Source organism: Procambarus clarkii, unplaced genomic scaffold (assembly GCF_040958095.1).
Source record: "Procambarus clarkii isolate CNS0578487 unplaced genomic scaffold, FALCON_Pclarkii_2.0 HiC_scaffold_117, whole genome shotgun sequence".
NCBI lineage: Eukaryota > Metazoa > Arthropoda > Malacostraca > Decapoda > Cambaridae > Procambarus > Procambarus clarkii.
In genome coordinates this window covers 1053897-1064836 of record NW_027189150.1, presented here as the reverse complement: position 1 = coordinate 1064836, position 10940 = coordinate 1053897, and positions in this window count along the sequence as shown.

The window sequence follows — 10940 nt, the reverse complement described above, 5'->3', positions numbered from 1 at the left end:
CTTGCAGCCTGATGTATGAGTCACAGCCTGGTTGATCAGGTATCCTTTGGAGGTGCTTATCCAGTTCTCTTGAACACTCTGAGGGGTTTGCCAGTTATGCCCCTTATGTGTAGCGGAAGCGTGTTGAACAGTCTCAGGCCTCTGATGTTGATAGAGTTCTCTCTCAGAGTACCTGTTGCACTTCTGCTTTTCAATGGGGGTATTCTGCACATCCTGCCATGTCTTCTGGTCTCATGTGATGTTATTTCTGTGTGCAGGTTTGGGACCAGCCCCTCTAATATTTTCCACGTGTAAATTATTATGTATCTCTCCCGCCTGCGCTCAAGGGAGTACAGATTTAGGCTCTTTAGTCGGTCCCAATAGTTTAGATGTTTTACTTTTTTTACTGAGTAATAATTTTTACTGATGGTGTACTGAGTGGATTCTAGCAGTAAAGGTTCTCTGCACGCTCTTCAGGTCAGCAATTTCTCCAGCTTTGAAAGGGGCTGTCATTGTGCAGCAGTACTCCACTCTAGAGAGCACAAGCGTTTTGAAAATTATCATCATCGGTATAGGATCTCTAGTGTGAAAAGTTCTTGTTATCCAACCTGTCATTTTTCTTGCAGTTGTGACGGCTACTTTATTATGTTCTTTAAAGGTAAAGTCTTCAGACATGAGTACACCCAGATCCTTTACATATCCATTTCGTTCTATATTATGATTTGCCCGAGTTTTTTACGTGGTTGCCGTTTTTATATTTTCATTTTGTCCATAGCGCATGAGCTGGAACTAATCTTCGTTAAACACCATATTATTTTCTGTAGCCCATAGAAAGACCTGATCTACATCTGATTGGAGGTTTGCTGTGTCCTCTATGTTGCCTACTCTCATGAAGGTCCTAGTGTCATCTGCAAAGGATGATACAGTGCTATAGGTTGTATTCTTGTCTATGTCCGATATGAGGAAGAGAAAAAGTACTGGAGCAAACACAGTACCCTGGGGGACTGAGCTCTTCACGGTTGATGGGCTGGATTTTATTTTGTTGACTATTACACATTGTGTTCTGTTAGTCAGGAAATTGTAGATCCATCTGCCTATTTTTCCGGTAATTCCTTTTGAACGCATTTTATGTGCAATAACACCATGGTCACATTTATCAAAAGCTTTAGCGAAATCTTTGTAAATTACATCAGCATTTTGTTTGTCTTCCATAGCATCTAATGCCATATCATAGTGGTCCAGCAACTGCGACAGGCAAGAGCGCCCTGTTCTGAAACCATGTTGTCCGGGGTTATGCAGATGCTGTGATTCCATGTATTTTGTGATCTTACTTCTTAGCACTCTCTCAAAATTTTTATGATGTGCGATGTTAGTGCTATCGGTCTAATTTTTTGCCTCTGCCTTATTTCCTCCTTTATGAAGTGGTGCTATCTCTGCTGTTTTTAGTATATCAGGGATAACGCCAGTATCTAGGCTTTGTCTCCACATAATGTGAAGGGCCTGTGATAGTGGTTTTTTACAGTTCTTGGTGAATATGGAGTTCCAAGAATCCGGGTCTGGTGCAGAGTGCATAGGCATACTGTTTATGGCTTCTTCAAAATCCAGTGGGGATAGGGTGACGTCTGATATATGATTTGATGTTGGTATCATATCCATGAAAAACTCATTTTTGTTAGAAATCTTTAGTGCGTTTAATGGCTCGCAGAAAACAGTCGTATTGCTTCCTCAGTAGCTCGCTCATTTCTTTGTTGTCATCGGTGAAAGTTCCATCTCCCTTTCGCAGGGGCCCGATACTAGATGTGGTTTTTGATCTTGATTTTGCATAGGAGAAAAAATATTTCGGATTTCTCTCTATTTCACTGATGGCCTTTTGCTCTCTTTGCCTCTCCTGGGTTTCGTATGATTCTTGTAGCTTGAGTTCAATTGTTTCTATTTCTCTACCTAACCTTCTTCGCCGTTCTTGAGATAGGGTGCGACTCTCAAGTTGTTTCGCGATTCGCTTTCTTTGCCTATATAGGGAACGACGTTCTCGTTCCAATCTGCATCTCTTCCTCTTTTTTCTTAGGGGTATGTGGTTTGAACATATTTTTAGTGCTACTGAGCTTATTTTTTCCAGGCACTGGTTCAGATTTGCATTTTCTAGCTGTTCTTCCCAGTTTATTTCTGTGAAGTCCTTGTTTATTTGCTCCCAGTTTATCTGTATATTATTGAAGTTGAATTTGCTAAAATCTCCTCCACCGGGAATCTGGACTGGTTTTGAAGGTCTATTCCCCATGGTTGTCATAACTTCAATTAAGTTGTGATCTGAGTAACAGGTATTTGTAATCATTATGTTCCTGATCAATTCATCATTATTAGTGAAAATGAGGTCCAGCGTGTTCTCCTTCCTAGTTGGTTCTACTATTTGCTGGTTTAAGGCAAATCTGTCGCACATCCGTAGCAGGTCATTTGCATGTACCTGTTCATTTAGGCTACTTCCTGGTATTCTTTCTGATACTACTGTATTAGCCAGGTGCTTCCATTTCAGGTGCCGTAGGTTGAAGTCCCCAAGCAGGATGATGTTCGGAGCTGGATTTGTGAGGTTTTCCAAGCAGTGTTCTATTTTCATTAGTTGGTCTTTAAACTGCTGAGGGTTTGCCTCCGGTGACTTATATACAAGGACAATAAGTACATTTAGGATCTCTATTTTGATTATCAGCACTTCCACCATATCATTTGAGGTGTTTAGCAGCTCAGTACAAATGAGTGTGTCTTTGATGTAGAGGCTGACCCCACCCTGAAGCCGGTGTTTCCTATCACATATGAAAAGATTGTACTCTGAGATCCATATTTCACCATCATGGTAGTCCTTTGTGTGGGTTTCTGTTAGGGCTGCAAATACTGCATTTGCCTCATGGAGGAGACCATCTATAAAGTGAACTTTGTTGGATTTGCGTGTTTTTATACCCTGGATGTTGGCAAATATAAATGATGTTATCGTGTTAGTGAAAGTGCTGGATGCCTTACTTCGTGATAATATCTGAGGCTCTGGTAAGGAGGCCACTGTGTTTGCGTCCTCTCTAGCATTTGACCGAGTTGGTGGTAGAGTCTGGTCATTTTTAGCCATTCTTCTCCTCCTCCTCTTGCTAAAAAATTATCCCGGTCGATGGAGTAGTGGGTGTTTTCATACTGGCAGTGTTGCTACCACGTGTCGCACTCTTAATTTGTTTTGTTCACTTGTTAGATAGCATTACTTGCATTTTCCCACTAGTTATCTTACAGTAGAGGTAATTACCTAAGTGTAATTACCTAAGTGTAGTTACAGGATGAGAGCTACGCTCGTGGTGTCCCATCTTCCCAGCACTCTTTGTCATATAACGCTTTGAAACTACTGACGGTCTTGGCCTCCACCACCTTCTCCCCTAACTTGTTCCAACCGTCTACCATTCTGTTTGCGAAAGTGAATTTTCTTATATTTCTTCGGCATCTGTGTTTAGCTAGTTTATATCTATGACCTCTTGTTCTTAACGTTCCAGGTCTCAAGAAATCTTCCCTATCGATTTTATCAATTCCTGTTACTATTTTGTATGTAGTGATCATATCACCTCTTTTTCTTCTGTCTTCTAGTTTTGGCATATTTAATGCCTCTAACCTCTCCTCGTAGCTCTTTGGGGATGGTTTGGTTGTGGGAAGAGATTATATGTTCCTAAATGGAGCCCTGTTGCTTATGCATCGTTAAACGCCTAGAAAGAGATGTTGTTGTCTTGCCTATATACTGTTTTTTTGGAGCTTACAGTCCCCAAGAGGGCATTTGAAGGCATAGACGACGTTGGTCTCTTTTAAAGCGTTCTGCTTTGTGTCTGGAGAGTTTCTCATGAGTAGGCTGGCCGTTTTTCTGGTTTTATAGTAAATCGTCAATTGTATCCTCTGATTTTTGTCTGTAGGGATAACGTTTTTATTAACAATATCTTTCAGGACCCTTTCCTCCGTTTTATGAGCTGTGGAAAAGAAGTTCCTGTAAAATAGTCTAATAGGGGGTATAGGTGTTGTGTTAGTTGTCTCTTCAGAGGTTGCATGGCGTTTCACTTTCCTTCTTATGATGTCTTCGACGAAACCATTGGAGAAGCCGTTGTTGACTAGGACCTGCCTTACCCTACAGAGTTCTTCGTCGACTTGCTTCCATTCTGAGCTGTGGCTGAGAGCACAGTCGACATATGCGTTAACAACACTCCTCTTGTACCTGTCTGGGCAGTCGCTGTTGGCATTTAGGCACATTCCTATGTTCGTTTCCTTAGTGTAGACTGCAGTGTGGAAACCTCCGCTCTTTTCCTCCTCTGAAAACAACCTCTGAAGAGACAACTAACACAACACCTATACCCCCCATTAGACTATTTTACAGGAACTTCTTTTCCACAGCTCATAAAACGGAGGAAAGGGTCCTGAAAGATATTGTTAATAGAAACGTTATCCCTACAGACAAAAATCAGAGGATACAACTGACGATTTACTATAAAACCAGAAAAACGGCCAGCCTACTCATGAGAAACTCTCCAGACACAAAGCAGAACGCTTTAAAAGAGACCAACGTCGTCTATGCCCTCAAATGCCCTCTTGGGGACTGTAAGCTCCAAAAAACCCAGTATATAGGCAAGACAACATCATCTCTTTCTAGGCGTTTAACGATGCATAAGCAACAGGGCTCCATTAAGGAACATATAATCTCTTCCCACAACCAAACCATCGCCAGAGAAATCTTAGTAAACAACACAGAAATCATCGATAGATACAGCGATAGCAGGCGGCTTGACGTTTGCGAGGCACTACACATTAAAAAGTCAACACCAGCAATCAACAGCCAATTAATGCACAACTATATTCTACCCACCTCAAGACTCCGCTCCAATATTGAAGCATCAAGAAATATGGACCAATAGGCTTTCTACAATCACTTCCATTCAATACCCATTGTTTCATGTTCTGTCTTGTGTTGATGAAATTAATACCCTATTAATGCCATCTCACGCCATCCACCTCACTCAAATGTAGATATAAACAAATCGGAGATGTGTAAGTTCTATTCAGTTGTGTATGTGTAAACTAAAGTCTTTGAAAATGTAATAAGTTTTACGAAACGCGCTCAAGTGTCGCGTCAGACTGGAAATAAAAATGAATTTTGGAGAATTGATTTTTGAATTACCACCAACAGTGAAAAGAAATGTACGAAAGATCGAGAAAATTCGTGTTAGAATTATTAATCTTACTTTTTCGGTCATATTTAATAATATATGTATATATATATATATATATATATATATATATATATATATATATATATATATATATTTATATATATTTAAATATATATTTATATATGTCGTACCTAGTAGCCAGAACTCACTTCTCAGCCTACCATGCAAGACCCGATTTGCCTAATAAACCAAGTTTTCATGAATTAATTGTTTTTCGACAACCTAACCTACCTAACCTAACCTAACATTTTCGGCTACCTAACCTAACCTATAAAGATAGGTTAGGTTTGGTTAGGTAGGGTTGGTTAGGTTCGGTCATATATCTGCGTTAATTTTAACTCCAATAAAATTTTTTTACCTCATACATAATGAAATGGGTAGCTTTATCATTTCATAAGAAAAAAATTAGAGAAAATATATTAATTCAGGAAAACTTGGCTTATTAGGCATATCGGGCCTTGCATAGTAGGCTGAGAAGTGCGTTCTGGCTACTAGGTACGACATATATATATTTATATATATATTTATATATATATTTATATATATATATATATATATATATATATATATATATATATATATATATATATATATATATATGCGAACAAGCCTGAATGGTCCCCAGGACAATATGCAACTGAAAACTCACACCCCAGAAGTGACTCGAACCCATACTCCCAGAAGCAACGCAACTGGTATGTACAAGACGCCTTAATCCACTTGACCATCACGACCGGACAAAATGAGGTGATAGCCGAGGCTATTTGAACCACCCCACCGCCGGCACTCGGATAGTAATCTTGGGCATAGCATTTTACCAAATCACCTCATTCTTTGGGGCACACGTGAGGAACACAAATGCGAACAAGCCTTAGCCTCGGCTATCACCTCATTTTGTCCGGTCGTGATGGTCAAGTGGATTAAGGCGTCTTGTACATACCAGTTGCGTTGCTTCTGGGAGTATGGGTTCGAGTCACTTCTGGGGTGTGAGTTTTCAGTTGCATATTGTCCTGAGGACCATTCAGGCTTGTTCGCATTTGTGTTCCTCACGTGTGCCCCAAAGAATGAGGTGATTTGGTAAAATGCTATGCCCAAGATTACTATCCGAGTGCCGGCGGTGGGGTGGTTCAAATAGCCTCGGCTATCACCTCATTTTGTCCGGTCGTGATGGTCAAGTGGATTAAGGCGTCTTGTACATACCAGTTGCGTTGCTTCTGGGAGTATGGGTTCGAGTCACTTCTGGGGTGTGAGTTTTCAGTTATATATATATATATATATATATATATATATATATATTTATATATTTATTTATATATATATTTATATATTTATATATATATTTATATATATATATATATATATATATATATATATATATATATATATATATATATATATATATATTAGTATATTTTGGTAGCAGTCTTTCCTGTAGACATATATTATTAAATATGACCGAAAAAGTAAGATTAATAATTCTAACACGAATTTTCTCAATCTTTCGTACATTACGCTTCACTGTTGGAGGTAAATCAAAAATCACTTCTTCAAAATTCATTTTTATTTCTAGTCTGACGCGACACGGGCGCGTTTCGTAAAACTTATTACATTTTCAAAGACTTCACAAATACACAACTGATTAGAACTTACGTCTCTCTGATATTATATCTACATTTGAGTGAGGTGGGAAGGATGATGTGGCATTAACACAAGACAGAACAGGGGATATTAATAGGGTATTAAAAGTATCAACACAAGACAGAACAGAAACAATGGGTATTGAATAGAAGTGTTTGTAGAAAGCCTATTGGTCCATATTTCTTGATGCTTCTATATTGGAGCGGAGTCTTGAGGTGGGTAGAATATAGTTGTGCAATAATTGGCTGTTGATTGCTGGTGTTGACTTCTTGATGTGTAGTGCCTCGCAAACGTCAAGCCGCCTGCTATCGCTGTATCTATCGATGATTTCTGTGTTGTTTACTAGGATTTCTCTGGCGATGGTTTGGTTATGGGAAGAGATTATATGTTCCTTAATGGAGCCCTGTTGCTTATGCATCGTTAAACGCCTAGAAAGAGATGTTGTTGTCTTGCCTATATACTGGGTTTTTTGGAGCTTACAGTCCCCAAGTGGGCATTTGAAGGCATAGACGACGTTAGTCTCTTTTAAAGCGTTCTGTTTTGTGTCTGGAGAGTTTCTCATGAGTAGGCTGGCCGTTTTTCTGGTTTTATAGTAAATCGTCAGTTGTATCCTCTGATTTTTGTCTGTAGGGATAACGTTTCTATTAACAATATCTTTCAGGACCCTTTCCTCCGTTTTATGAGCTGTGGAAAAGAAGTTCCTGTAAAATAGTCTAATAGGGGGTATAGGTGTTGTGTTAGTTGTCTCTTCAGAGGTTGCATGGCTTTTCACTTTCCTTCTTATGATGTCTTCGATGAAACCATTGGAGAAGCCGTTATTGACTAGAACCTGCCTTACCCTACAGAGTTCTTCGTCGACTTGCTTCCATTCTGAGCTGTGGCTGAGAGCACGGTCGACGTATGCGTTAACAACACTCCTCTTGTACCTGTCGGGGCAGTCGCTGTTGGCATTTAGGCACATTCCTATGTTTGTTTCCTTAGTGTAGACTGCAGTGTGGAAACCTCCGCCCTTTTCCATGACTGTTACATCTAGAAAAGGCAGCTTCCCATCCTTTTCCGTCTCGTAAGTGAAACGCAGCACGGAACTCTGCTCAAATGCCTCCTTCAGCTCCTGCAGATGTCTGACATCAGGTACCTGTGTAAAAATGTCGTCAACATACCTGCAGTATATGGCCGGTTTCAAACATAGGAATGTGCCTAAATGCCAACAGCGACTGCCCCGACAGGTACAAGAGGAGTGTTGTTAACGCATACGTCGACCGTGCTCTCAGCCACAGCTCAGAATGGAAGCAAGTCGACGAAGAACTCTGTAGGGTAAGGCAGGTTCTAGTCAATAACGGCTTCTCCAATGGTTTCATCGAAGACATCATAAGAAGGAAAGTGAAAAGCCATGCAACCTCTGAAGAGACAACTAACACAACACCTATACCCCCTATTAGACTATTTTACAGGAACTTCTTTTCCACAGCTCATAAAACGGAGGAAAGGGTCCTGAAAGATATTGTTAATAGAAACGTTATCCCTACAGACAAAAATCAGAGGATACAACTGACGATTTACTATAAAACCAGAAAAACGGCCAGCCTACTCATGAGAAACTCTCCAGACACAAAACAGAACGCTTTAAAAGAGACTAACGTCGTCTATGCCTTCAAATGCCCACTTGGGGACTGTAAGCTCCAAAAAACCCAGTATATAGGCAAGACAACAACATCTCTTTCTAGGCGCTTAACGATGCATAAGCAACAGGGCTCCATTAAGGAACATATAATCTCTTCCCATAACCAAACCATCGCCAGAGAAATCCTAGTAAACAACACAGAAATCATCGATAGATACAGCGATAGCAGGCGGCTTGACGTTTGCGAGGCACTACACATCAAGAAGTCAACACCAGCAATCAACAGCCAATTATTGCACAACTATATTCTACCCACCTCAAGACTCCGCTCCAATATAGAAGCATCAAGAAATATGGACCAATAGGCTTTCTACAAACACTTCTATTCAATACCCATTGTTTCTGTTCTGTCTTGTGTTGATACTTTTAATACCCTATTAATATCCCCTGTTCTGTCTTGTGTTAATGCCACATCATCCTTCCCACCTCACTCAAATGTAGATATAATATCAGAGAGACGTAAGTTCTAATCAGTTGTGTATTTGTGAAGTCTTTGAAAATGTAATAAGTTTTACGAAACGCGCCCGTGTCGCGTCAGACTAGAAATAAAAATGAATTTTGGAGAAGTGATTTTTGATTTACCTCCAACAGTGAAGCGTAATGTACGAAAGATTGAGAAAATTCGTGTTAGAATTATTAATCTTACTTTTTCGGTCATATTTAATAATATATATATATATATATATATATATATATATATATATATATATATATATATATATATATATATATATATATATATATATATTAGTATATTTTGGTAGCAGTCTTTCCTGTAGACATATATTATTAAATATGACCGAAAAAGTAAGATTAATAATTCTAACACGAATTTTCTCAATCTTTCGTACATTATGCTTCACTGTTGGAGGTAAATCAAAAATCACTTCTCCAAAATTCATTTTTATTTCTAGTCTGACGCGACACGGGCGCGTTTCGTAAAACTTATTACATTTTCAAAGACTTCACAAATACACAACTGATTAGAACTTGCGTTTCCCTGATTTTATATCTACATTTGAGTGAGGTGGGAAGGGTGATGTGGCATTACATTTGAGTGAGGTGGGAAGGATGATGTGGCATTAACACAAGACAGAACACTAGAGGATATTAATAGGGTATTAAAAGTATCAACACAAGACAGAACAGAAACAATGGGTATTGAATAGAAGTGTTTGTAGAAAGCCTATTGGTCCATATTTCTTGATGCTTCTATATTGGAGCGGAGTCTTGAGGTGGGTAGAATATAGTTGTGCAATAATTGGCTGTTGATTGCTGGTGTTGACTTCTTGATGTGTAGTGCCTCGCAAACGTCAAGCCGCCTGCTATCGCTGTATCTATCGATGATTTCTGTGTTGTTTACTAGGATTTCTCTGGCGATGGTTTGGTTATGGGAAGAGATTATATGTTCCTTAATGGAGCCCTGTTGTTTATGCATCGTTAAACGCCTAGAAAGAGATGTTGTTGTCTTGCCTATATACTGGGTTTTTTGGAGCTTACAGTCCCCAAGTGGGCATTTGAAGGCATAGACGACGTTAGTCTCTTTTAAAGCGTTCTGTTTCGTGTCTGGAGAGTTTCTCATGAGTAGGCTGGCCGTTTTTCTGGTTTTATAGTAAATCGTCAGTTGTATCCTCTGATTTTTGTCTGTAGGGATAACGTTTCTATTAACAATATCTTTCAGGACCCTTTCCTCTGTTTTATGAGCTGTGGAAAAGAAGTTCCTGTAAAATAGTCTAATAGGGGGTATAGGTGTTGTGTTAGTTGTCTCTTCGGAGGTTGCATGGCTTTTCACTTTCCTTCTTATGATGTCTTCGATGAAACCATTGGAGAAGCCGTTATTGACTAGAACCTGCCTTACCCTACAGAGTTCTTCGTCGACTTGCTTCCATTCTGAGCTGTGGCTGAGAGCACGGTCGACGTATGCGTTAACAACACTCCTCTTGTACCTGTCAGGGCAGTCGCTGTTGGCATTTAGGCACATTCCTATGTTTGTTTCCTTTGTGTAGACTGCAGTGTGGAAACCTCCGCCCTTTTCCATGACTGTTACATCTAGAAAAGGCAGCTTCCCATCCTTTTCCGTCTCGTAAGTGAAACGCAGCACGGAACTCTGCTCAAATGCCTCCTTCAGCTCCTGCAGATGTCTGACATCAGGTACCTGTGTAAAAATGTCGTCAACATACCTGCAGTATATGGCCGGTTTCAAGTTCATGTCGACTAAGACTTTTTGCTCGATGGTACCCATGTAGAAATTTGCAAACAGGACACCTAGGGGAGAACCCATGGCGACCCCATCTACTTGCTTATACATGTGCCCATCCGGGCTCAAGAAGGGTGCCTCTTTAGTACAAGCTTGGAGTAGTTTCCTCAGAATACTTTCTGGCATGTCAAGAGGAGTACAGGCTGGATCACGATAC